Raw genomic sequence first — 23,938 nt, forward strand, 5'->3', positions numbered from 1 at the left:
GGGTCCATGATGGCTGGCTACAGCAGCTGCACTCACAAGGCCATTAGGAAGATTGTGTGAGTGAAGCACTTTCTTTTGTCTGGATAAGGACTAGGGGCAGATTTTAAAAGGTATTGGGAGTTAGGCACCTAGGCTGTCTTGAAAATCCCACTAGGCACCTACCTGAATCTTTAGGGGCCTATATGCCTTTAAAAATTTGGCCTTAGGAGCCTGACCCAAAGCACACTGTAATCAATGGAAGTCTTTCCATTCACTTCAATGGGTTTTGGATCAAACCCAGGCAGAAGGGAGCCAGCTGCACTGAACACTGAATATACAGCCTGATTCATCTGAGATTGCTTTGCACTGAATAGCAGCTGCACAAAGGGGGAGTTAATGCCTAGGTCTGCTTGAATTAGTCCATTAGATATAGGAATACAGGTTGTGTGTGACCAAGGGAGAGTGACTGTGGTTAAAGGATATCTCAGTTGAAAAGTACTGGATGCAAGCAGGAGAGAGATGAACAGACAACCTGCTAAAAACAGAGACTGGGCCAAGTGTGTGAGAGAATGGAATGGTTTCTTGGCAACAAGACTGACTCAGTAGTATCTTAGCTGGGGTTTCTGCAAGTGTCTGTAGTTTTGGCTACCCCTCTTCAAAGTAAATAGGACACTTACATACATTTGGCAAATCATTAAATCACACTAGAAAATATCGTGAGTCTCTGTTACCAATTTCTTCTCCAATAAAGAAAGTGACCCACTAAAAAAGCCTCAGCAGAAGGATGACAGTGTTTATACTAAACTCATCGCTATCTGAGCTCCTAAAACAAATTTATTTTTTTGTCACTCATGTCCAACACACCTGTTATTGATGAGTTAAATGAAGAACCCATGCTTTACAACTGTCTCATGAAAATGACATGACATTTGCACTACATTCAAAATATGCAGAATGCCTCCAGCTGAGAGTAAGTTTACACGAAGCATGAGAGGGAGGAAGGAGGATATCCAAAGATAAATTGTGGGCATTGACTAAAAGAGTTTGCAACTTATCTAAGAAAAGGAAGCTACAAGAATATGAGTACATACTGTAATAGAAAATAACCCAATGGGGCCCAGTGTAGATAAGCATCTTAACCAGGGGCGGCTCTAGGCACCAGCAAAGCAAGCAGCTGCTTGGGGCAGCCCATTTGCCGGGGTGGCAGCTGGCAGGGATCCAGCCTGGGAGCTGAGAACTAACAGGGGGGCCTGGGAGCTGTAGTTCCTTGGTTAGCTCCCTGCCTATAGAGCCAGCCCTGGAACAGGGAAAGAACTACATTTCCCAGCATTCCCTTGGCTGCTATCAACAGGAAGGGGAGGGGGAGGGAGTATGATAGCTGAAACCTCATGCTGCAACTTGCTGTGAATGGAGAGTTCACTGCTAGAGTAGGGTGGCACCGTGAATGGAGAACAAGTGTGCCTAAGTGTGCTTTGGCCCAGATATCACCCTCAGAAGACTTGGCCAGATTGGATTAAGGATACTGGTGTGACCTCACCTTATAGCCCCCAAAGAAGGAATTGGGCAGACTAAATGGACAGTGCCCCTCTCTATCTGAAGCCTAGCAAGGGAGGTATGTGGATCCCACTAGAATTTAACATGAAAAGTAAGGGAGGGGAGGCTCTGGCCCTGGGCAGCTTTAGATACAGTACCAGGCACTTAGGAGGATTTCCACTTCTGAGCCACAGAAACAGAAATTGACTTTTCCTTTCCAGATATAGCTAATATTCAGAAAGGGAATCTAGCACCTGCCTTCCAGATTTGAACACCTCAAAATTCAGGAGTGCTCAAGCTCAATTTGGGCAGCTGTTACTTCATTTCTCCGAAGTCAAATATACTGATCCACTGTAATTTGCTGTAGAAAAAGTAGGATAAAATTGAGCAAGAAATGCTTCCCAGTGGTTTTTAGGACTGGAATTGCTATTTTCAACAGCCATTGCCTTTTTTTTTAAGTGTTATTTGTTTAGAAGGAAGACAGTGATATTGCATTGACAAATTCCCCATAGAAACAAAGAGTGGAACAAAAGAATAATAAAGGCACCTCAACTTTTCCTCATTTATGGAGGACAGTCTTATAATATGCATCCAGATATCCTCCAATCACACAAGCTGAAAATTGTTCCACTTTACTGCAGTTCTGTAACCATATGAAAACCAATCCTGTCTGTGTTCTGTGCACATCCAAAATTCCTGCTGAATGACCCGCCCTGGGAGCAAGTTACCAGTGACCCAGGGCTGGGGCGGAAGGAGAGTGCAGGTTGGGGGGGGGGGAGAGCCCAGGGCTGGGGCAGCAGGAAGTGTGGGTGGAGGGGGCAGAGCCCAGGGCTGGGGCAGCAGGGTATGGGTGGGCACTGGTGGGGGGTAAGGTGGGAGCCCAGAGCTGGGGCAGCACGGGGTGTGTATGGGGAAGAGCCCAGGGCTGGGGTGGCAGGGGGTTGCGGGTGGGGAGCCCAGGGCAGGGGTGGGGGCAGCCAAAATTTGTTTTTGCTTGGGGCGGCAAAAAACCTAGAGCCAGTCCTGATCTTAACAAAGAAGTATGAAAAAAGCAAAGTGCCAAGCCTAGCAAACTCTTCTTTTAGGCTCTGCTGCCAATTGTTTGTCAAATCTCAAATGTAATTTCCCTGAATTTCTTTAAAGCAATTGCCAAAGAGGTAAAACATAAGCAGAGTTTCCAGAGCTGGTAATCAGGTATCAGAGGGGTAGCTGTGTTAGTCTGGATCTGTAAAAGCAGCAAAGAGTCCTGTGGCACCTTATAGACTAACAGAAGTTTTGGAGCATGAGTTTTCGTGGGTGAATACCCACTTCGTCACCCACGAAAGCTCATGCTCCAAAACTTCTGTTAGTCTATAAGGTGCCACAGGACTCTTTGCTGCTTTTACAGAGCTGGTAATGCCGTCTAAATGTCCTCTTCCATTATCTGGGGGGTAAACAGGGAAGGGGGCAGCTATTGTTTTCATTTAAAAGCCTATGTGATGCTAGAGGGCAGAAATGAAAGAAGGAATTGGCTATATAATGCTTTCCCAGATCAAAGATTGTTGGGATACAAAGGATGAGATACCAGATGTAGTAATGTTCATAGAATATTGGGGTTGGAAGGGACCTCATCTAATCCAACCCCTTGCTCAAAGCAGGATCAATCCCCAGACAGATTTTTGCCCCAGATCCCTAAGCAGCCCCTTCAAGGATTGAGCTCACAACCCTGCATTTAGCAGGCTAATGCTCAAACCACTGAACTATCCCTCCCCACATCTGAAAAACTCTTGTGATTTTTACATCTAAATAATATTTTTTTCCCCTCAATCAATCTGACCTTGTCCTGCATTGCTAAGTGTGATTCATAACTAATGAATTACATTTGGATAGATTTTTAAGTAATGGTTTCCTTTTTAAATCACTCTATTTAAAATTATTTTAAAGAACTTTTTGACAGAGGCTACTCCAGATTTTGGTCTAAAGTTTGACTTATATCATGGATTTGTCTTCTGGTGAGGAAAAAAGTGTTAGTTGTCACTCTTTAAAGGTAACAGTGAGGTACACATACCTTCAGCAATGACCACTGTAATTTTAAAATTCTCCTTCATCAACACTAATCAGAATACTTATACAGCAACTGAACAGAACGACTGGCCCCTGTAATTAAAGTAGGTCCAATGCCTCTGTGCAGAGCTGGTGCTCACGGTTGGGTCAATTAAGGGGGCAGGGCTGCACCTGGGCAATAAAGGCTTCAAAGGCAGTTCAGGAAGGGATAGAGCTGACTGAGAGAAGTCTGGGAGTAGTAGAATTGCTAAAGCCCTCTAGGAGGGGAAATAGTGAGAGCCTAAAATGTAAAGGGTGAGCTGAGGAACATTTTTGTTTGCATGCTTGCTTTAAGTTTGGACAAAAACCTTGCCTAGATCATTTGCAAGTTTGGGAGAAGCCCTGCCTTGGGACAGCAAACTTTTGTCCAAGAACAGAATCCAGAGTTCCTGACTCTGTCCTCTGCTCTAATAATTTAATATGCTGGTTGATAATGTGTCTAAACTTTGTTAGCAAGGCAGAGGTAATGAAGAATAGGAATATTATAGACCTAGGTGATGTGGGGGGGCATATGGGGTCATGTCCCCACCCCCAGATTTGCTGCTTGGCTTATACTGCTGAAGCCAGCAGCCCTCACTCAGCCCCTCCCCATTAGTAGGCACAGGTCATTTGTGGTTCTAGAGTAAGGGTATTTCTATACTATGAGGACTATGTGGGCAGAGCTAGGTCACCATACCTATGCCACCATAACCCTGTCTTATAACTGTAGCCTATGCAGATGGAAGGGGCTTTGCTGTCAGTGCAGGAACACGGCCTCCCCAAGCAATGGTAGCAGCATCGATGGAAGCATTCTTCTGTCTGTACAGCTGAGTCTACAATGGATGTTAGGTTGGTATAGCTAAGGTATTTAGAGGGTGTAGACTAGATATAAGTTGTATACAGGGGTTAGTATAAAATCACTGGTACTTAGTGTGCTCATTATTAATTTTAGAAACTAATCAGGGGGTTCATGCAGAAAAAGCCCTATATCAGTGAGGTATAGACATTGCATTTAGCATTGTGAAAAGAGATGGGGAATGAGAGAGAGGGTGTATGTGAGGGAGGCTATAAAGTACAGGACATAGAGAGTAAGGCAAGGGAATATGGTCTGGTTCGTAGGCCACAGACATTTATAGAAAGACTCTCACCAAATCCATAGAGGAAAGCATGAGAAGCATTAAAACAAAGACTACATGAAAGGACAGGAGATGTGAATTGTGAATAAAGAGGAAACTGAAGATAGAGGATAAAAATGGAAGATGTAGGATTAGAAGTATAAAATGGAAACCAGGAAAATGAAAAGGAGAACAAAAGAGGGAAAGGACAGGTTGTAAAAAGGAAAAAAAAATGTTCAGGGCAATATTCTGTCACCTTTTCTCACGTTGTTCAGTACCTTGCTTTACTTAAACCAATGGGACTACTTATGGAATAAGGGCTTATGCCATGTAAGGGTGGCAGAAGCCACTTAGGCCAAATCCTCGTGTGCACTGAGCTCATACTTTGGATTGCTGAGGAGAGGGGTTGGTGGCTTTAAACCTGGGACTGCTGGAGCCTGAAATGCTCTTTTGTTTAATTTAGAGCAGCTTAAGGGTTCCAAAGGCCAAAGATCAGGTGAAACTCTGGGTTCTGCTGCCCTTCCACTTTTCATGCCAATGCACCCTATGTGGAGTATGGCACACATACCTTAAGTGATGACCACTGTAATTTTAATAATGTCCTTCATCAATTCTAATCAGAATACTTATAGTAACTGACATAGGGTGGCTGATCCCTGTAATTAAAGTAGGTCCAGTGCCCCTGTGCCAGAGCACCTATTTGGAGGAGGTGGAGCCAATTATACCTATTGTACACCACTTGAGGCTTCCCCTGTGTCAGGGGGAGTCCATGGCATCACCTTTAGAACAGATTTCTGACCACTTTGCATTGCCTGAGTGACACAAAGTAGTTGGGCCAGAGATCCAAGATTGAGCCCTTAGTGTTTAATATCACTGGTATCTTGGCTGTACCACAGTTCAGCTCCTTTGAAGAGAAGAGTTTCTGGTCAGTGACTGAAAGAAGGTTCTTCTTCTGATGCTGCACAGTAAGAACTAGTGGGCTCAGGCTTAGTCTACACCTTGAGCTTAAATTGAACTAGCTACATTGGTCAGGGGTGTGAAAAAACCCACACACCTGACAGATGTGTTTATGCTGAAACTCTCTCCAGTGTAAATGCAGCTAGGCTGACAGCTATGTTGGCACAAGCTAATGTCATCCACCGGAGCAGCCCTAGACCAAATGGTGCGCCAAGCAAGGAGCATCTTGGATGCACCCCCCTGCATTTGTTAAACTTTTGAAACTTTGTTTTTATTGCATTTGTAGCCCATTTCACAACTTTGATGCTCGATTTGCATGCATGATTTATCCCTGTCATATAAGATGATAAATTTGCATGCTGGGAACTGTAAATTTGTATTTATTCATGCCATATATAAGCAAATTAAAAAAATGGTTTCCTCTAAGCTTATAGAAACATTTTAATATTCAGAATAACTGACATCAAGAAATTGAACTGTGCACCAACATTGGGTGGACCAGTATTAAATCGTGTTACAGTAGGTGTCAGCCTTCAAATGTTAACTGCAGTCTTTTAGTTCAAAAGGTCGCTTTTCTCACCTTTGCTCTCACGAATGGAAGCACAGCGTTGCAGACATCCAAAGACTGGCCAATGGCATTTTCAAATGATGTGATGTGATGATGTTCGTCCATCGTTTTCGAAGAAGACCTTGACATCTAGCAGGTTGTAAGCTGTCCACAGTGCGTCCGCAGGTGGCTGGTAAGGCCAATACGGGCACGAAATGTTCTGCCACATGTCGGGCAGACATGCGTGGGCTTCACTGTTACAGCATTTGCAGTTCTGGCTTTACGGAGTGCTCGCTTCTCTTGTGCTATGGTTATCCTTCTGGCTTCAGATGTCTGGCAGCCTTGGTGGATCAGCGTACGCCATGTCGATCGATCTTGTGCCAGGGTTTCCCAGGAGGTGATGTTGATATCCAGGGACTTAAGAGAGGCTTTCAGCGTGTCTTTGTATCGCTTCTTTTGTCCCCCGTGCGATCGCTTTCCTTGAGACAGCTCACCATAGAAGAGCTGTTTGGGGATGCGGTAGTCTGGCATCCTTACAACATGGCCTGCCCAGCGTGTCTGGGCTTTCATGAGCAGAGTGTAAACTGACGGCAGGCCTGCTCTGGAGAGGACTTCTGTATCTGGCACCTTATCCTGCCACCGGATCATCAGAAGTCTGCGGAGGCAAGTCATATGGAAGTGGTTCAGTTGCCTAGTGTGCCTCCTGTATACAGTCCAAGTCTCACTGGCATACATCAGGGTAGTTAGCACTACTGCTTGGTAGACTTTAAGCTTTGTAGCAAGGCTTATTCCACGGCGGTCCCACACGTTGGTCAGCAGTCTGCCAAATGCAGAACTTGCCTTGGCGATTCTGCAATTGACCTCGATGTCAATTGTCACTGCCCGAGAAAGGGTGCTGCCAAGGTATGTAAATTGGTCCACTGCTTGCAGCTTTTGTCCCTTCACTGTGATGGTAGGCTCTTGGTGTTGGGCTTTCGGAGCTGGCTGGTGCAACACTTCGGTTTTCTTTATGTTGATGAGGAGGCCGAAGTTGTCACATGCTGCTGCGAATTTATCCATGCTAGCTTGCATTTCCTGCTCTGATCCAGCCTTCAGGGCACAGTCATCAGCAAAAAGGAGGTCTCGTAGCACAGTCTCCTTTATTTTGGTGACAGCCTGGAGTCTTCGCAGGTTGAACAGTTTCCCATCAGTCCTGTATCTCAGGCTGATTCCCAAGGAACTGTTCTGAAAGGCGTCTGACAGCATAGCTGAAAACATTATGCTGAACAGGGTTGGTGCCAACACACACCCTTGCTTGATGCCGTTTGTGACGAAAAAGGCCTCTGAAGCTTCTCCGTTGTCCAGAACACGAGCCATCATGCCGTCGTGGATCTGACGTACCATCAGGATAAATCTATCAGGGCACCCAAACTTCGACATGATGCGCCACAGACCTTCGCGACTGACAGTGTCAAAAGCCTTGGTAAGATCCACGAAGATGGTGTACAATTTGCGATTCTGCTCTTGACACTTCTCTTGGAGCTGTCGGACTGCGAAGATCATGTCCACAGTGCCACGCTCTTTGCGGAAGCCGCACTGTGTCTCGGGTAGTAGACCCTGTTCCAGGTGGTCAATCAGGTGATTCAGCAACACTCGTGCAAGGATCTTACCTGCGCTAGAAAGCAGTGATATTCCTCTATTCTTGCGATATTCTTATCGCAAACTTTTCGATTTCCTTTCCTCTTATAGAGGTGTACGATGGATGCGTCTTTCAATTCCTGAGGAATAGACCCTTGATTCCAGAAGGACTGGAACAGCTGAGTGAGTTTGTCAACAAGCATTGCACCACTATCCTTATAGATTTCCGCCGGAATTGCATCAGATCCTGAGGCCTTGCCACTAGACAGCTGGCTGATGGCCTGTAAGGTTTCAGTCTCTGATGGTGGAACGTCCAGGCTGTAGTTGATATCGGCCTGGGGCATTCTGTCAATCGCCTCGTTATTGATGAAAGATGGGCGGTTCAGTACGGATTGGAAATGCTCAGCCCAATGCTGTAGAATCAGAGTCTTCTCAGTAATGAGAGTTACACCATCTAAGTCCAGTAGAGGGGAACTCCCTGAAGGCCGAGGTCCGTACAAGGATCTAAGGGCTTCGTAGAACCATTTGGCATCATTTCTATCAGCAAACTTCTGGATTTCATCCGCTTTGGCACTCAACCAGGAGTCCTGCATCTTGCGAAGCTTGCTCTGTACGGTCCTGCGAATGTTGTTGAAGGCATTTTTCTTAGCTGTTGACAATGGGTCATTCTGATGAGCATGGTGAAGGCGGTGCTTTTCAGCAAGTAAAGCCTTGATCTCTTCGTCATTTTTATCAAACCAGTCCTGCTGTTTCCTGTGTGAGAGTCCAAGAACCTTTAGTGCAGAAAAGTGCACAATATTTCGGAAGTGTTCCCAGATCCTCTCAACATTTTCCTCTAATTGCAGCTCTGAGAGTTGGTTGCCAAGATCTTCTACTAGTGAAGCTGCTGTGTTGGGGTTCCTCAGTTTACTGACGCTGATCTTTTTCATCACAGCTTTGTTTCCCTGCGGACGTCTCTTTGGCTTGATGTGAAGGCTTAATTTAGAGATAAGTCTATGATCAGTCCAACAGTCAGCACTCGGCATGGCCTTGGTCACCCTTACATCCTGTCTGTCTTTCCTCCGCACGATGACATAATCAATGAGATGCCAGTGCTTGGAGCGTGGGTGCATCCAGGACGTCTTTTTGCAAGTGGGCAGGCGGAAGATGGTATTGGTGATGATCAGATCATGAGCCGCACATGTCTTCAATACTAGTAGGCCATTGCTGTTGCATTTGCCGATTCCATTTTTTCCAATGACGCCATCCCAGGCAGAGTGATCGGATCCTACTCTCGCGTTAAAATTGCCAAGTAGAATCAGCCTGTCGGTGTGCTTCACGGATGAGAGTAGGGCATCAATATCTTCATAAAACTTGTCCTTTACTTCATCCGGATTCATCATTGTGGGTGCGTAAGCGCTGATTAGTATAACTTGCCTTCTTCTTGGTAGTGGAAGATGCAGTGTTATGAGTCGATCGTTCATGCCCTTGGGAAAACTGGCAAGTTTGTGGACAAGATGATTATTAACCGCAAAGCCAACTCCAGATTCACGACGTTCGTCACTGCTGCATCCACACCAGAAGAATGTGTAACCACCTCCTGTTTCTGTGAGCTGACCTTCGTTGGCTAGACGAGTTTCACATAGGGCCGCAATATCGATATTAAATCTTGCGAGCTCTCTGGCGACCAGGGCTGTTCTTCTTTCTGGTCGATCTGCTAAGGGGTTGTCTTGAAGCGTACGTACATTCCATGTACCAATAATGAGTGGTGTCACCTTACGTTTTATTATTTGAAATTTTGTTGTTCGACTGCATAAGATGGGATCCCCTCCAGCCGCAGTAAGCTGGCCAGGGTTCTATGAAGCAAACAATGTTTAGGGCACCTTTTCTAGCCCCTTCCTCTTACTATCATCTTTCAAATGATAAAATAGCAGGCAATGTCAGTCTCTCATCAGCCATCATCGATCGAAGATGAGCCTGAGCTTCAAAAAGCTGAACTCACCACTTGCGACTGTGACCAGCAGCATGAGGAGAATTCTCAAAGCTATCCACACATTAGGAAAAGTGTCCTTGAGCTCTGCATCATGAATGAACTGGAGAACTTAGAGTTGAGAGTGCTTCCTTGTGGCAAAATGTGATCAATGTTGTCCAGTTCAAAACAGCGGTCTTTATCATTGATGTCCGAACATTCCCCAGGTGTCAGCATCCATACAATTGTTCAAGAATGTTTTCCTGTCTGCCAGGAGCTTATTAAGGTCATGTAAAAGCCCCAGGTCTTTTCATGGTGCTTCATATGCCTGAACCTTTCTTCGATCAACAAGCGAGCAAACAAAACTCCCTCTTGAATTTTTCTTCCAAGCTGCCCATCACCTTATCTCTGTCTTTCTAACCAAACTTTCTCTTCTCCCAATGAATATGAGTTTCCTTGAAGACAGACTCAACTCCTAAGTTTTCCCCCATTTCTTTGGCAGCAGTGATGGTGTCTTAAAATCTGTTGTCTTTGTAGGCCACTATGAAATCAAGGCAGCTTCTTATCAAAGTAGTAGCGGTGGCGATGTCCATCGACTGAGTTTGTAATGCCTTGCTTACAACATTTACTTGGAACAGGATTCTGTGCCAAACCACAATTGAGATCAGAAATTTGAAGTCGTGATCTGGTTTGCAAGTCTTTGCGTCTCACGTTGGATTCCAGCCTCAGCTTTAGTTGATTGCACCAGTTCCATCAGAGTGTTGTAAATCTCTGTCACTTGGAACCTCACTGGCCTTATACTGTCAATGCAGCTCTCCCAGCAAGTGTCACTTAGCAAATTCATGGTCAGATTTGAAACACTGTCCGTGAGGATCTTCTACCGGACACTTCTACCTGAAAACAGGATGTATATACTTCGCAGTGCTCCAAAGAGAGAGATTGAATCTAAAGAAGATAATGCTGCATCTGACACAACCAGGTTGAGGCAATGGGAGCCACAAGGCACGAAAGAAGCTCTTCGATTCAGCACAAGAATCCTTGCCTGAACACCACTGTTTCTTCTCTTCATGTTTGTGCCATTGTCATAGCTTTGGCCACAGCAATCCTGAAGCTTTATTTTATTCTCATTCAAAACTTTCATAAACAGTTCTGTTAGAACTTTTCCAGTAGAGTTGTCCACAGACCAGAAACAAATAAAGTGTTCCTTTACTTGGATACAGCCATCCTCGTCATCAACAAATCTTCCTGTAAATGACATCTTTTCACTGTGACTAATGTCAGGAGCGTAGCCCATTATTATGGCATAGTACTTCACTTTGCCAAGTTGCATCAATATGTTATCAAGCACCTTCCTTGCCATAAGGTCAATCAATTTGTTTTGAATTGTTTTGCTGCAGTAATGGTCCATAGTTTCTTTACGAACTACTTGACTTCATCATGTTTCCCAAGGAGTTCTACCAAACTGAGGAAATTACTGTTACGTTCAATGAACAACTTAACAAATGTCCCCAGAAAGCCAAATTATTCTTTGCAAGGAAGGAGGTAATTGAGATCAGATGCTCGAGCACCTTCCTCCAATACTGGGTTTCTACATTAATAATGAGTTGTTTTTCTGCATCTATGCATTTATTGAGCTTGAGCATTGACTCGACCTCCATTCATTTGGAGAAGGCCATAAAATGGCTGGGTAACTTTTCATGTTGCTTCTGAGTGTCAACTAAGTTATGCCAGCAATTGTACCCAGAAAGCACAAGCAACTATTTGGCATTCTTGTAAAATATTTTGCAACAAATACAGAACATTTTGTCAGTTGATTTTGAGTAAACTAGCCAATGTCAATTCAGTTTCTCACTATTATTAAGCACTCTTTCACAGTATGACTTTGAGAAGTGTCACTTTTGCTCATTTACCCAAAATGTCACATCCTCAACTTTGCCTGGTCCATTCAAAATTGTATGATCAATATCAGCAGAGTTTAGGTATGCTGGCCATAAGGCAGCATCTGATGTATCAATCTGTGGTGTGCAATTTTTCTCACTGCTGTTTCTGTCATCATGCAAGGCTGATTCCTCTTTATCGTTTCTCTCTCTTTCATGTAAACCAGATTTTTTTTCTTTATCATCACTCTCCTTTATTCCACCAGAAAAACTGGATGATTCTCTATCACTTTACTCACATTTCCATTCCTTATCCTCAGGTAAATCTGTTAATTCCTTAGTAATAGGTTTACCATCATTTACGCTTAGCTCCTCAGTTTCTTCTACACTGTAACAAATGCTACTGCCTAAAGCCCGGTCTATGTTGCTCTGTTTCAGATGTTTTTCCATCAGATTCATCTCTTGCTGTAAACTAGATTGCAACTGAGATTTTTACTTTCTATACTAAGCTCCTGAAGGCTTCTTCATGGGCATCTTTTATTTTCTACAGGGAAAACAGACAGTATGAGAAAGAGAGCAAAAGACTATGTTCCATAGTCTTAGAAAGTCATCAAACATTACGTGTTAAGCATGGCAAAAGAAGTAACAGTATTTCTTTTATATTGTTGGATAGATAGGGGTAAATCCTCCATTGTCTCATTAAATATGTCCTTTATTAGTCACTAATTACACTCTTCAAGTCTTAAAACACAAGTACATTTCACAATTATGCAATAAAACAAGGTTCACACTATCTCACCTGGGTTCTCACTTCACTTTACTTTGTTCTTATATCTCATTGACTGACTGGCATGGCTCTGCCCCTTTATATATCCACGAGGGCATGGCTAACAACATTCTAGGAGGTTTGAGGAAAATGTAGTTCTCAGAAAGTCTGGAAGATTCCATGAGATTCTACAAAAGTCCAGAACGTTCCAGGAGGTTAGTGAAAAATGAATTCACATGTGGAATACCTGAAACACTTCAAACATTCTGTTTTCCCTTTTGTCGCTAACAACAAAAACAGCACCTTGAGCTCGGTGCCTCCCGAGCCCAGCTCCCCAGGTGGTCACCTGCCCCTAAATCCAGCCCTGATCATCCAGGGAGGAGGTGGTCCTCCAGCAGCAGGAAAATTTCTGTCGGTATAGGGGCTGCACCTGCAGTAGGAGCAGGGCCGGCTTCAGCTTTTTTGCTGCCCCAAGCAGTGAAGGAAAAAAACAGAAAACCTGAATGAGCAGCCGCCGAAGTGCTGCCAAAGAAGAAGAAGGTGAGTGAAGGACCCACCACTGAATTGATGCCAGAGACTCAAACATGCTGCCCCAATACCGGATGGAGTGCCGCCCCTTTCTTTTGACTGCCCCAGGCACCTGCTTCCTTCGCTGGTGCCTGGAGCCGGCCCTGAGTAGGAGGCTATGCTGGCATAGGCTCAGTAGTGTAGACATATCTTAGGTAGTGTCATCAATGCTAATAGGGAGCATTGTGAAAAAGGTATAGCACCAGACTTCTGCTAGTATGCAGTGCTACTAACATAAATTTGATACTATACATCCAATTATGATTGGAGTCACCTCAAATCCTAACATTTGTCCTGCTTAGCAGCTTCTTCCCTGCTACATTAATGGTAATAGCAGATCTTTTGATGCAGCCATTTATTTTAACATGAGTGGATTTAATTCATTAACTTGGGGGGAGAGGGATCAGCAGGAAATCAATGTTGCTTTTTTTATTTAGCCTCACGCAGAACTATGTAAATGAATCCAATGACTCAATGTTCCAGCACTGCAATTTCTGCCTTACAAACTTTGTTGTAGATCCGTCTATCTCTGACTGTGCTACATCAGCACTTTCAGATTAGAAAGAGCTGCTATCTATGTAAAAGGAGCTGCTTATTCCCAATGTGTCAATTATATCCAAGGTGAGAGTAGGCCTGCTAGAAGGGGCCAGTGGTACACGTGAACAGTTGGGGCATCAGATAGATAGAGGCACCTTCCTAAACAACCATTAATACTCCTCATTGAAAAATGTGCAAGATCCTCCATTGCCTAACTGGGTTTTTGTGCCCAGGCTGAAGTTATAACACAAATTTAAATTCTGAATGCTTGGAAACTGAAAGGTTTCCAAGGGAAAGTATTGGAACATACCTCTTGTTTATCTGGAGTGGACTTCTCCGAAGCTACAACTAGGCCTTGAAAAGAAGGATGTACTTATTAGAAATGTTGATAGGTTTTATTATTAAATAAATGGAAATGTGCCAATAGGATTGAAGGCAAAGTGGGATATGGTTAAGGATTTTGAGAGAGCAATTATTATTGTATTACAGTAGCACATTAGAGACCACAAAAGTGATTGTGGTCCCATTGTGCGAGGCTCTGTGGGAATGTATAGTGAGAGAAACACCCTGCCTTGAAGAGTTTACAATCTAAATAGACAAGGCAGACAAAGGATGGTTGAAATAATTATCCTAATTTTACAGATGGGTAACTGAGGCAGAGAGAGATTGATGTGACTTAGGTAGAGATGGGAATTATATTTTAAAAAGGCCAATCCTGCTATTAAACATCAAGCTTCAATTGGTGAGATAAAGTTTAGCATAAACTCTGCTAAGGGTTAGGTTAATTGAAATTGACTTTAATGGTATATTGAAATGTTATTGTAATTTAAGGCTTATTAATATTCCTAGAGAGCAAATGGAAACCGATTATGGTGAAACAGATATAGTGGGATATACTTTGAAATTAAGACACTCTTTAAGGGAATTCGGTGCTCAAAAGACAAGGTGCAATTGTATACAAATAGACCCTGATTCAACAAAGCACTTAATCACACTCTTAATTTGAGAACTGTGCTTAAATCCATCCCATTCAACTTAAATTTAACATATGCTTAAATGCTTAGCTGAATCCAGGGACATTTTCTTTGAGAGGCTTCTTTAAGTAATCAAATTAAAACTCTCTTCCTTTTACTGAATTTTATAAGGCTTTCAAGATCACTTACATTTGTTCATTTATAAACTGTTTTTAGTTTATTTATAATAGAAAAAACAGGATTCACCTACCTTAAATAAACTTCCTTTTACCATTGGTAAGTGTCTGCAGTGGCCATGAAGTTATTCAGCAGGTTCCTACATCAGATCTAGGTTACATGGTTACCTACGTGTTATATAAATAATACATAGTGGGCCAAATTCTGTGGTCCTTAACCAAGCAAAACTCCAATTAAATGGGACTATTGCTCAGTTAGGGATCACAACATTTGGCTCAATATTTATTTTCATAGCATTGTTGCTTTCATATCATGTCCACTTTTGCTACGTGTTTGAAATAAGGTAATACAAATAAAGTAAAGCAAAAGAAAAAAGATTAAGATTTTCTAATAATATAGGTCTCTGTAATTGGATAAAATCTTAATTTTCCACTCAGTCTGAAACTTTATTTGAACTCTTCACTATCTCTAAATCCATAGTTATCAAACTGTGCCACTTTACTGTGGGCGTGGATGAGGCAACAATGTTTTGAGATATTGCTTATAATTACTGGAAGACATAGGAATATTAGTACCAACATTCATATGATTTGTTGCTCCTTGCTAGTGCATGGTGAAGAAAGTGCCGAGAGTTCTCTGTTATGAGGTCTAGGAATTAATACAGTCATCCATAATGTATTATTCTTTCCTATACTTCTACTCTACATTTAGGGCATGTCTACACTACCATGTTATATTAGCACAGTTGCACCGATTCAGTGGCACCGCTGTAGTGTGTCTGGTGAAGACGCGCTATGCTGACCGGAGAACATCTCCTGCCGACATGACATGGTGTGAATAGCACTTTAAGTGGATGTAACTTACGTCACTTGGGGGGTGTTGTTTTCACACCCATGAGCGAGGTAAGTGACATTCTCTTAGGCAGTAGTTTAGTCCAGCCCTAAGTTGATAAAAAGTTGAGAGGTGAAGAGACAAAGAGGAAGATGGAGTAACTGTGAAATTATAAAACTTGATTCATATAATTATAACTCTCCCTACCCCAAATACTGGGTTCTATTGTTATTTAAATGCTATTTTGCTGTCTTGTTTTAAAAACTAGGCACTCATTAGCTAAAATAGGGCTATTAGAATTTTTATATCTTACATTTCTCCTGCACCCACAGTGGGACTCCAGTGGGAGAGAGTTCAAAAGGCTGGTATACAGCTGTTAGGAAAGTATCCACCTTAAACTATCTTTTTACCATGTGTTTACATACATTTTTTAGGAAAAACAGTCTTCAGATCCATTGCATTTGCTAGCATTTGGTTCTATATGCATCCATTAACCATTACTTTAAATACAATATTCACACATTTTAAATCTCTTAGATATGATCAGCTGTTAAAAATTGATGCAGATATTATTGGTTTACTAAATATAACATTTTCCAGTAAAGCAGTAGTATATTTGACTTATTAATTTAAATTTTTTTAAAAGCTGGTGCAGCACTTTGAAGATGTAAATCCACACACACCCATACAGAAGGTATTATTATGGGATTCTAGCTTGGGCCTGAAGAGAAGAACCTTAAAACCCTCCTAAACTGAATTCATGTCAAGTTCTTGAACTTGACTAGCAGATGATTAACTGAAATTCACCCCACTTGGGGCTCGATTCTGAAGATATTATTCTATGCAAACTCCAACATTAATGCAAATATCCCTCTTATTTCCCCAAATTTTGCATCTGAGGAGTGATTTTCTGACCAAGAGAAGTTTCTTTCCTATGTCTGTCTTTTCATTCATGTTCCCAAATCAGTTTCTGGGCACCTATAACTATAATCTAAGGGCCCAATCCTACAAATACTACAAATAATTTTATTCACATGCCTACGTGTTTAACAGATTTTGTAAGTGAAGACTTCAATAAATGATGAAGTTTCATTGGGGTCAGCCTGTTCCAAACAAGCCTTGACTTTTTATTAACACACATAAAATAATCATGATATGATATTTTATGAGCAGGAAATATTTTGGTTGATATGTGTTTCTTATTTATTCATTCTTTAGATTTATAAAATAACAACAAGAGGTGCCTATCTGAACAGTCTAGATGCCTTAGACAAACACTTAAAAATGCAATAAATGTGAGAAAGAAATAGCAGCCCCATAATATATAACACTAAAAACCAGGTAGCCCCCAAATAAACCAAATTACTCATTTTTCTTTAAGTATTATTTCCAGCAATGTTTGCTTCAGCAACTCTTCTAACAAGATGTGCTTTGCAGCATGCCCTGAAGAACAGCAAATAGGAGCTGTTTCAAGGGTGGTGGTGGTGATCTCTTTTCAAAGCAGAGCCTGCCAACTACCCACTCTCTTGTATATCAAGGGTTGTCCAGCTATAAATATATTTACCTTGATAAATCTCAGCTGTTTCACAGTATTTCATAGGAAGAGAGGTAGTCTCTCAGATAGGAATGCCTTACACCATTTAGGACTTTATAGGTTAATGCCAACACTTTAAACTCCATCCAGAAACCCACCTGCAGTTAGGCAGATCACAGAGCACTGGCTGGATATGCTAACAGTGAAACATTTCATTGACCAAGTGGCCTGCCACATTCTGCTCTAACTTTGGCTTTCAAATACATTTAAAATGTAATCCTAATTAGATACAATCAGTGTAATCTCAAGGTGATAAAGGCCTGGGTCATAATAGTGATAACCATTTCAGGTCCACCCTCCAAGCCAGGTACAAATGATAAAAAGTAGTTCTGTTACTGCTGAGACATAATCATCCAGCAGCAGCTGGGAATTATATATCATACTAAGCCTATATCTCCATAAAAGAAGGCCAAGCCACTCCAGGACACTATTTATTGTCCTTGTTGTATGTGACTCTTTCCAACCTGCCAGATCTGACAACTCCCAGATCTGAGGATAAGTCTGGTGCAGAGGAGGACTTCTAGGGTTGAAACAATAATCTCTTTGAAAACATCAGTCCCCTTTAAAATGAATGAGTAAAACAAGAGGTGCTACAATAGTCTTTCTGGTTGCAGAGAAAAGCAAGACATCAGTGCTCTTCACAAACACTAAGAGAAGAAAAACTGGGTTATGTGGGCTTTTATCTAATTAATACATTTTTAGATTTGGAAGAACATAACAAAACCTGTGGAAAGGCAGGACGTTTCTGTAAGATATTATTATTTGCAAACAGGGCTTCTAATTTATAAGACATTATGTCCTGATGTCTTTTTGACATCTTGAGATTTTATATATATTTAAAAAAGCATTCCTCCTGGCAAAGGCCAGATAAATAAATTGTATTAATTAGTACAATATGATGTATGTTTATATTACACCTTCACAATAGTCTGCTTCCACTTTTCAACCCAAAAAATGACCCAAACCCACAAACCTCTGTTTTTTATCAAAATTTAAAAATGAGAATAGATACATAGTTTTTTTTTATTTGAACAGAAGCCGATTCTACAGCTGTAGAGAATAATTATAAAGATTCTAGCCCCAATTGTTTTTGAGTTGATATTGAAACCATACTGGAGCAGATATTTAACAGATGCAGTCTTAAGTGAGTGACTAGGAACATATGGTGAGACAGAATCTGAAAGCTATACTAGATAGCTATCACTAAAGCATTTGTAAGTGAGGGGAAAAAAAAACCTTTAAATCAGCATGGACTTTTAAAGGAAGACAACAAAGAGATTATAGAATAGAGAAGACAGAGTGATACTATTTGGAATTACTGAAAATATGAACTGCTGCATTTTGTCCTAATTGAAGGATGTTGATGGTGAACTTTGCTAGACCTTCAAATAAGACTATACAATAGTTTAGCCTTAAGATTGTTACTCTCTGACTAAAGATTCCATGTCTTTCTCACTATAGCAATATTTCTAAAAGCAGAATGAAGCTTCAAATGGTGGAACTCCAAAAAAGATATACTATTAACCCAACATGCCATGACACAGTTTCTGCCTTTTGAAAATTAATTAACTACATTCCATCTCAGGAATGCAAATTAATCTTTGGGGGAAATAACTCGCCCTTTGCCACCTTGTCTGATGGGAATTGTCAATATCTCATTTCCAAGAATATATTATTGAAATATAATCTATTTTATTGTAAACATCACAGTGCACATATGGATCTTTGAAACACTGTAAGGAATTATGATTTTAAAAATAAAATTATAAACCAGCTTCTATATGCATCATGCCTTTAAACGAATAACATTTTTATATGACTGAAACAAGTGTTTAGATCTCCAACGATAAAGATACATCACAATCAAAGACATTTCACACTGAAAAAATAATTAGGTGTCAGATGCGGAAATATCTATTAGATATTAGGCTAAAATGGCAAAAATGGCTCCATCTATCTTCTATCTGAGCAGAGGAAAAGAACAGAACACAGTAGAGAATGCTTATATGGAATGCCAGAGATGATTACAACATTCTATGAATGCATGTAATTGAAGTGAAAGGCACATCACACCTGCCATTCAGTTGAGGGATATGCCACCAGATAGCAATGACATGGCAGAGCTTGATGGCTCACCACAGCTGAAAATCAGTCATGTGACATGCTTTTACTTCAGAATGCTGCAGTCCCTACTGCTCTCTCTGTAACCTCTTGGTGACAGAAAACACAAGCTGATACAGGAATTACATAATCTTTAACGTGCTTGAGATATGTGACATTTTCTGGAGGATCTTGGAGGAATCACTCAGATATCCTGTTAAGAATCTGTGTTTTTCAGCAGAAATACAAATGTACTTCAGCAAATTCTGTTTCAAGTTAGGAAGAGATAATCATTACAATTTTAGGTAATAAAAGAATTAAGGACCTGTTCTGTGTTTGATGGAATGAAGACAAGACAGTTTGGGCTAAGTAAACATGCTTAAATATTTATAATCCATTTATTTAAAGCCCCCTTCATGTGTAGCTGGGTGCTGTTTGATCTCAATTTCAAAATGAAGCACGCAGTATGGAAAAGCAGCCAAAGAAAAGAAGCTGGTTTCCCCTAGTTTGAGACAGGTCAGAGGAAATCCTGGACATGGAAGTTCCACAGTATACAGATGCCATGTCTAAAGAAGAGTCAAGTCCAGTGCACAAACTTGCACATGAAACTGGATCAAGTAAGACCAGAAATTGTTGCCCTAGAACAGGGGTAGGCAACCTATGGCACGTGTGGCAAAAGCAGCACGCGAGCTGATTTTCAATGGCACTCACACTGCCCGGGTCCTGGACACCTGTCTGGGCGGGCTCTGCATTTTAATTTAATTTTAAATGAAGCTTCTTAAACATTTTAAAAACCTTATTTACTTTACATACAACAATAGCTTAGTTATATATTGTAGACTTATAGAAAGAGACCTTCTAAAAACGTTCAAATGTATGACTGGCACACGAAATCTTAAATTAGAGTGAATAAATGAAGACTCGGCACACCACTTCTGAAAGGTTGCTGGCTCCTGCCCTACATATTGCACTTGCTGTGATTAAAAACTGATTAGATATGGGCTAACGGCAAAAACCTGAATCAAAGCATTTTCCAATGTTAGGGCCTTTGAAATCTACACCTGGAGCTGAATTTGAGCGATGAGCACACCTCCAGCCTTGGTGATGTGTTTCTGAAGTGCTGATTTGTATCCTTCTTCTGCATTCCATTCACAGATGCATCATCAGTAGTAAGAAGGTGCTTTCCTATAGGCCTAAGGCCCCAATCCTGCAAACGCTCATTAACTTTATGTACATGTGGGCCTGATCCATGGACCATTTAAGTAAATGGAAAGACTTCCATTGACTTCAGTGGGTTTTTGGGTCATGCCCATGAGTAGTCCCACTGAAGTAATATTAAGCACTTATATAAATGTTTGAAGGATTAGGGCAGAAGGCAGTTATGTGCTGTGCTCATATAGACATTATATGAAAATTCAGAGTTAGGCGTGGAGTCAACTTTTCTCTGAAAACCCTGCATTCAGACTGGCTTAGAGAAGACTCTTCTTCTGTATGTCAGCCAATCATAAATGAAGCTATTATTTTATACTGAATTAAAGGTAAACTGAGTTATATTATAAATACATGAAACAATACATTTCAGCCAATCTGCTTTCAAGTGAACAGGACCTTTTCATTTACATATATGTTATTTATTTGTTAATTGTGCTTTTGACCTCATTCATATCAAGAAGATATAGCCTGGTAGCCTAGGCCTCATTCACACTGTAAAAGTTCTGCCATTCTTTGTAACATTATGCTTCAAGTAAACAACTTACCTTGCAATATTACTAGTTCAGGGATTGTGAAGTTCATAAATCATCCAAAGATGGTGGCAAAAAGTGTTGAATTTTCTAAAGGGAAACGTTGTTTAGAAGAATAATGATTAAGTGAGATGAAAATGTTATTCTTAACAAAACAATTTACTGAACCACTTGGTAAATGGAAATGCCAGCAGGCAATTTGTTTTGTTTTGAGGAGTTTCAATATTGCCTTCCACCAGCTGGATAGGGATAAATATATATACCTGTGTGAGAGAGAGAGAGAGAGAGAGTAATGTTTAAGTTTGTAGTGGAATAATTGCTTTAACTTTATAAATTTCACACTCCTATTAAAATCTCTTTATTAATGTTTCTTGCTAATTGATTAATGGAAGTAAATAAGGTACTTGTTAGAAAAATGGTAAAAAAGTACAAATAAACATTAAGGGGCTTCAGTATTAATGAGAGAAGGACATTGGATCCTTGCAACTACAACAAAAAAGTAACATTCTTACTACATACAGAGATGATCAAGTAAATAACAACAAACAAACAAACTTTTTAGCACAGATTGCATTGTAGGGACTATTCCGGATTTGAGTAAAAAGATATCTAATGAATTCATTAATGATTGGGGGATGGCGGGGACAGGACAGGGAGACGGAATGAAGACCATACTACATTTTCATGGAATAATTGGAGTTTCAGATGGAAAATACCAGTTATGTGGTCTGTATCACCATTAGGGCAGCATTATTCTCTACAGTTTTTTGACTCAGTTAATTTATTATACAGAACTAGTAGTAAGGTACTCTCATGCTTTTAATGTCTTCCTAGCCTGACAGATTATATAAAATATGGCAATAGGGCCCTTGAGAAATACAGAATGTATGATAAATAAACCCCACATTTTCTAAATTCTAAAGGGTTCTCCATGGGACCAGGTCTTCTGTTCTCTTCCAAAAAAGTAAGTAAAAATATGTTCACTGTTAAGTCTAACTATTATCTAGATAAAGTACTTACATGATCTCCATTACCATAGTATCTGAGTACTTCCCTGACTCACAGGGATGTTATGAAGTGTTTTCATTCCACTGAGGCACAAATAAGAAGTCACTTGCTCAAGGCTGTACAGGAAACCTAGGGTAGAGCATGGACTTGAACCCACATCTCCCCAGTCCTTGGCTGCTGGCTTAACTCCTGAACCCATCAGTCTCTTTAACAAAGAATTATAATGAAGTCCCTTCTTTAGTAGGGGGAATTGTTACCAGTCAGGAAGTTTACCTAAAAGGACATGAGAAAAATGGCAGAGAAAAATGTATACCCTGGGCTAGAGAGAAAGCAAAATTATGTTCACAAAGCCTTAACTATTAATAACATTTCAAAAACCATTTCTATCAACTGAATAATCCTCAGAAACTTGTATCACCACAAAAATCAATAAAATGTATATTTGTCTACTATTTGTAAATAAATATTGCAGAATGCTTAGTGACTAATAATTTAAGATTTGATTCTCATTTACACTATGGCTCTTGCAGTGTAAAAGGGCCTCAAAAATGTACATTATGTTTACTCCCATTTTAAGCCACTTTACATTGCCTGCATGGTAATGTAAATGAGAATCAGGCCCCTATGAACATATCAAACAAAATCTATACTAGACAATGGTATATCCTCAGCTGTAATAATAAATTATACCATATTGGAATACATTGGGAGCACTGCCTTCTGTAAGTGGAAGAACTATATTAAGAACTTCATTGTTTATTCAGAAAAGATGACATTTGTTTCTAGATTAATGGAAGCTTTGAGGGCTTGATCCAAAGACCATGGATGTCCATGGAAAGACTTTCATTGATGTTCATGTGCTTTGTATTAGGCCTTTTGACTATTCTTATCCTAATCGTGTGAACACTGAGGCCAAGATAGTGAATGCCCACCTACCATGGACCTGATTTTGAGAAAATACAGCTCAATTTGGTGACCGAAAAATTGAAACACAAAAATCCCATAAATCCATTGCGAAAATATTGTCCGAAACTCTTGTCTACTTTAGCACTTTAGGGGAAATCACCTACCGTACTGCATAATCAGGGCAGTGCTACTAGCAGTAGCACTGGCAGGAGCACTAGCATGGACAGGACACAAATATTTTATTCAGTCTATGCTAATGTTCCCATTGTTTATAACTGGTGGAGAAGCCCCAGGTACAATGCAATAGCAGGTGATTCCCTCAAAAATTCTAGGATAGACAAGACTTTAATATACACATTGATTAAGATAAAAGGTTACATCCCTACACTAAAGCAAGGAACGACAGTTGTCTGAGGCATTTACTAAATATCTGTGGAGACTCCATGACTTAGAGCAGAGTTAAAGCAAGTTATGAATAATACTTGCTATCTAGGTAGCTCTTTATGTCTTCAAAGGATTTGAAAAACATCCATTAAATTTCATCACACCTCTGGGAGGTGGATAGGTAAATGTTATCCTTAGTTTACAAAGGGAAAGATGGGGACAGAGAAATTAAGGGCTAGGCTGCACCCCATGCTCAAGATGAATATTGCCTTATTCTGCAGCTGTGCCTGGTGAAATCAGTAGAATTACTTGTAGAATAAGAAACTACTCAACATGAGTCCGAGTGGCAGTGGTGGATTAATGCACAGGCCCACAGGGCCCATGTCCAGGGGCCCCGGTCAATTTGAGGGCCACCAGGAAAAATCTCATGATGCTAGGGCAGGATGATTTAGCTATTCTGCCTTCTGCTCTGCTGGTTGTGCTGGCCACGCTTGGGGCAAGGTGTCTTGGATGAGCTGGTGGGGGGGGGGGATCAGCCAGTGAGTGCGGCTGGAGGGAGCAGCAGCCGCCGCCACCTCTTCCTCTCCTGCTTGTTGTTTTCTTTGCTGCCGGCCATGGCTTCTAGCTGCTGCTGGTGTCAGGCTCCCCCTGCATCCTCCTGCACCTGGCTGGGCAGTCAGGGCTATGCGGTGAAGGAAGATGGGGAACATCACCTCCT

The sequence above is a fragment of the Mauremys reevesii genome, linkage group 1 (assembly GCF_016161935.1).
Source record: "Mauremys reevesii isolate NIE-2019 linkage group 1, ASM1616193v1, whole genome shotgun sequence".
Taxonomy (NCBI): Eukaryota; Metazoa; Chordata; order Testudines; family Geoemydidae; genus Mauremys; species Mauremys reevesii.